General features: G+C 38.1%; 1 pseudogene; it reads left to right on the forward strand.

Moving 5' to 3' along the window:
* Positions 1-429: 429 nt before the first annotated feature.
* Positions 430-561, forward strand: LOC129068090 (uncharacterized; annotated as a pseudogene).
* The last annotated feature ends 3824 nt before the right edge of the window (positions 562-4385 follow it).

Consider the following 4385-nt stretch of genomic DNA (forward strand, 5'->3'; position numbering starts at 1 on the left):
AAATTGTGGAATTCCAGACAAGAAGAGCCCAGATTCCCCAGTCACCAAGAAAAGAAGGTCTTTCATTTATTTTCCTTGAGGCCTCAGGGCTCCATGAGATTTCAAATCCCTAGGACAGTGGTTCTCAATCAGGAGCATTTTTGCCCCTGGGAACATTTGGCAAGGTCTGGAAACTTTTTTGATTGTCAGAGTTGTGGAGAGAGTGTTCCTTATATCTACTAGGTCATTAGCCGAGCACAGGGCAACACCCAGAAACAAAGAATTATTTGGTCTACAATGTCAATAGTGCTGAAGTTCAAATCTAGGACAGGATGAGAATGCTAGCCTTCCTCACTTCAAGATTCCACAACTTAGCTCTTCTCTACCAAAGTTGTGAAACAATATCCTCCAGATAACAAGAAGACATCTGTTTTCCTCCCATCGCTTCCCATCGCTTCTCAGCCTTTTGGCTAAGATCAAGTGTGGTGTCTGTTCTTATCAGTTTAACAAAAGGCTTCCCAGTTTCATGGTCAGTCTATTTCCAGATGCTAATGAAGAGCAAGAAGTGACTAAGGAGTTCCCTAGCTGACTTGCCACTGCTCTCCGTGGTCTGATTTCGCCCTCTCGTGGTAAGCATTGCAAATGCAGCTGGACAGACAGAATTCCCTGTTCCCTGGCGTCAACCTAAGGAGGGTGGTACTGCGAACTGGAGTGCTGTGCTTTCACGGACTATCCCTATCCTCTCAACTTCTAACGACAAACGTATTTTGGAAACATAATAGAACTTTAATGGGGGTTGGCATTCAATAAATGGCAGATATAATTATTATCTGGACACCATGAATTCTGGGTTTAGACAAGCAGCATCTGTCACCTTTTTGTTTTTCATTAAGTGGGAAAAGTAAGAAAAGTGCAGTGGCTCTCCCTGGCCTGCTCAAAACTACCCCGGAGCATTGCAGCACAAAGCTGCCTGCTCTTTGGCCCTCTATAAAAACAGTCTTCCACACTTATTATTGACAACCCCATCAGAAGTCAAATTAGTGGCCTATTCCACTATGCAGTTCCCGCTTCTAATCAGGCGTTGACTGACAGGATCTTGACCTTAAGTCTAGGAAGAGCCCACAACATAACTCAATGCCCTGGAAGGAACTATGAATCCCCAGAAACTCCAGATGTGCTTGATTTCACTGTAAGCATATTTAACACAATCTACTTATTACAACCCCTGCTCTCCCTTTATCACTCAAGGGGATGGGAATCAAGCACATGTGGTCTAGTTCAGAGACTGCTACGCTACAAAAAGGGAGGAGGGGTGGACCCTTGTGTTTGTAATTGCAAATGTAGTTGATAAAACCATAAAGAAAAGCAAGAACATGAGTATAATAAAAACAGATTGCAGTTATTATAAGGGGAAAAGGAGTACATGATGGGCTTCTGGGGAGCTCATAGTATTCACGTGACACAGGGGATCATGCGAGTGATTTAAGATAAAAATATGTATCTAAATCCAGAACAATTCTTTCAATAAATATAAAACAAAAATTCTAAGATATAATAAAAAAAAGGAGAGAGTTGTAATAGAAGTGAGAGAAAATGTCTCATGTGTCTGTTGGCTCTTTTTCCCAATCAATACCCATGTATGCTGGTTCAGTCAGACTTATGTAGTCAAGATTACTGCCTCCAGATGGTCCTGAATGCTGTTCGTCCATTTCTTCTAGTGGAATTTCACCTGGAAATCTCTGCCCATCTCTCTTTCTTGTGGAAGTTGACCACAGCAGTCTCCTCTGAGACTTGGGGGCACTCTCTTCCCAATAATGTTCTCTGGTGAGCTGAGGTTTCAGGTCACAGACTTTGCCAGAAGATCCTTTGTCCAGAAAACTTTGTAACCTTTCACTCCACCTGAGCCAGCAGATAGAATAAAAATTATTCAGAAATGAAAGTGTAGAAAGTAAATTAACTCTGAATATATTTTATGTTTAGATAGTATATTTAAACATTAATAACAGGATATCATAATTATAAGATTTTGCAGAAAGACCATTTATGTAAATTATTTTTATGATTGCACCTGAATGGTACTGTACATGAACAGAAACTTCTCACATGCAATGGCTTTGACAGAATTGTTGACATTCACTTACTTAAAGCGAGGAATAACTAACATACTCTAATCACTACAAAAACCTACTTAAAACCTTTCTTACCTTTTCAATTTTAAAAAATTCTCTTAGAGGTTATTTTTTAATCTCTCCAACAATTCATAGATATTTGGATGAATGAACAAATGAATCAACAGATTTTATTTATGGTTCCTCCAGAAGAACATAATCTCATGGAGCAAATAGAACTGACAGTTGATTTCATAAGAAACACACTAAATGAAACAATGTAACTAAAAAAACCTTAGAATTATGTTTGGGACATTTTAAGGATTTAGATAAGGTTTTAAATTTTCAATCTAAATACAGTGCACTTCTCAGTTGCTTATTGTAATGTGCAAGAATATGAAAATTATATACAATAATATTATTCAGATTAAAAATTCTTACCATAAAATAAGCACTCCAAAAATATTTGCTTTGTGAATAAATTAATTTCAACAGTTCTTAGAGCTAATTATTATTTTAATAGAGTTTCTTGTTTCTTCTCCTGTGCATTTTTTTTACAGAGGTGAGATCACACTCTATTCATCGTCATATATTCTGCCTTTATGGCTGTATATTATGAAATGTTCTTTCTTCATAAGCAGTGAAAACCACTTGAAAATATAGTATTAATGGCTCCCTAAAACAGTTTGTATTCCTTAATTAACAATTCTCCTGTTGTTGAACAATAGCATAGTTGAAGGGGTTTTTTTTTTTTTCTGTTTTTTAGCACTGTAATTGAAGCTCTGATAAACACTGAGGTATATCTGCATCTATTATTTTTTAACATTGATTCACAATTTATGTGTTATTAGAAGGTGAAATTGTATTCATATCGTAAATATGTATTGATTTTTCCTGATTCGCCTTACTTCCTCCTTCTTCTGGTGACGACAACTCGCTTTGGAAGATCACCTGTATCTCGGGAGGTTTGCGTAAAGCTGACTCCCTCACTGGCTCCAAGGTGCATGCTGGACCCATGTCCGGGGACTTAGGCCATTCTACTCTCTTGGCTGCAGTGACCAGCTCAGGACTAAACATGAGATCCAACTCAGGCAACTAGATTCAGTCCTGGGTTTTTTCCAGGAACTACAGTGGAAATCCCTTTCATTAGGGATTGCGAACCTGGTATAAAATAAGCCCAATTTTCTAGAGACCACTGGAAAAACCCTGTCCTCGTTGGAAGCTAACACAGAGAAAAAACAGAAGTGAGAAATAAAAATGGAGGGAGGGAGAGGGAGAGGGAGAGAGAGAGAGAGAGAGAAATATGCAGGCTCCTAATCACATAATTTCAGTAGTGGGTTCCATCTGGAAACTAGGATAAAAGCTGATTATTTTGAAGAACCAGAAGGCTGAGAGAGAACCTTGGACCTTTCCCTTTACTGCCTGAGAGAACTGAGATAGAGGACTTGCCCTGGAAGGGAGCTCTTATCATAGATAACTGTAGTTTAATATGAACTAGGTGTGATAGACAAGGAGGAACCTAGCAAGGCCCTTTGATTCAAGTCCTCTCTATACCCTAATGTTAACAATGGCCCAGCAAATATTTAATTACGAAACATTTGCTCTTCTATCTCCACGTGAATTACCTTCTTCCTTTGCAGTACCAAACCATTCACACACCCTTCTCCTCACCTCAAGATGGCATATAAACTTTAACCGCCTGATCTGTTGATCTGTCCTTGGAAACCCCATATTCTTATGGAACTTCCTATGTATATATATCTATTAATTTGACCCTTTTCTCCTGTTAATAGGTCTCGTGTTATCTCTTGACTGGCTTTTTAAAAAAATTGCCTTTATGCTACCTCTAATAAAGCAAGTTTTGATAATGTGTATGTTCTTGACCATCTAACCATGTCTCATCCTCCTGTCCAATTCCCCATACTTTTCTTGAGGAATTTATCAGAAGTAATAATGGAAACCTCAAAAGTAGACAGTTGAAATGCTGAAAAGGGTATTAACACCAATTTTATGAAGTCTTTATAGCAACTAAGATTATAAAACCTCTTCTAAAAGTCAAAGACAGCGAGTGCCATCAGACTGTGGACAGCTTAATTGAACTCTCTTAGCACTTAGCTCATTTTATCCAAACTACTATTATAGCAACAAGTTTTCCAAAAATGCAAATTTGATATGTATATGTCACACTACTCAAAAAGAGAGATAAAACTATCTAATGGAAATTATTTTTGTCTTTGTGGAAGTGGGTGAAATGGCTTTTCACCAAACGCTTGTGGCCTTGTTTAGAAAAGCAGCAGC

The sequence above is a fragment of the Pteronotus mesoamericanus genome, unplaced genomic scaffold (assembly GCF_021234165.1).
Source record: "Pteronotus mesoamericanus isolate MK-2021 breed Mesoamerican mustached bat unplaced genomic scaffold, CSHL_Meso_final contig_20, whole genome shotgun sequence".
NCBI classification, from domain to species: domain Eukaryota; kingdom Metazoa; phylum Chordata; class Mammalia; order Chiroptera; family Mormoopidae; genus Pteronotus; species Pteronotus mesoamericanus.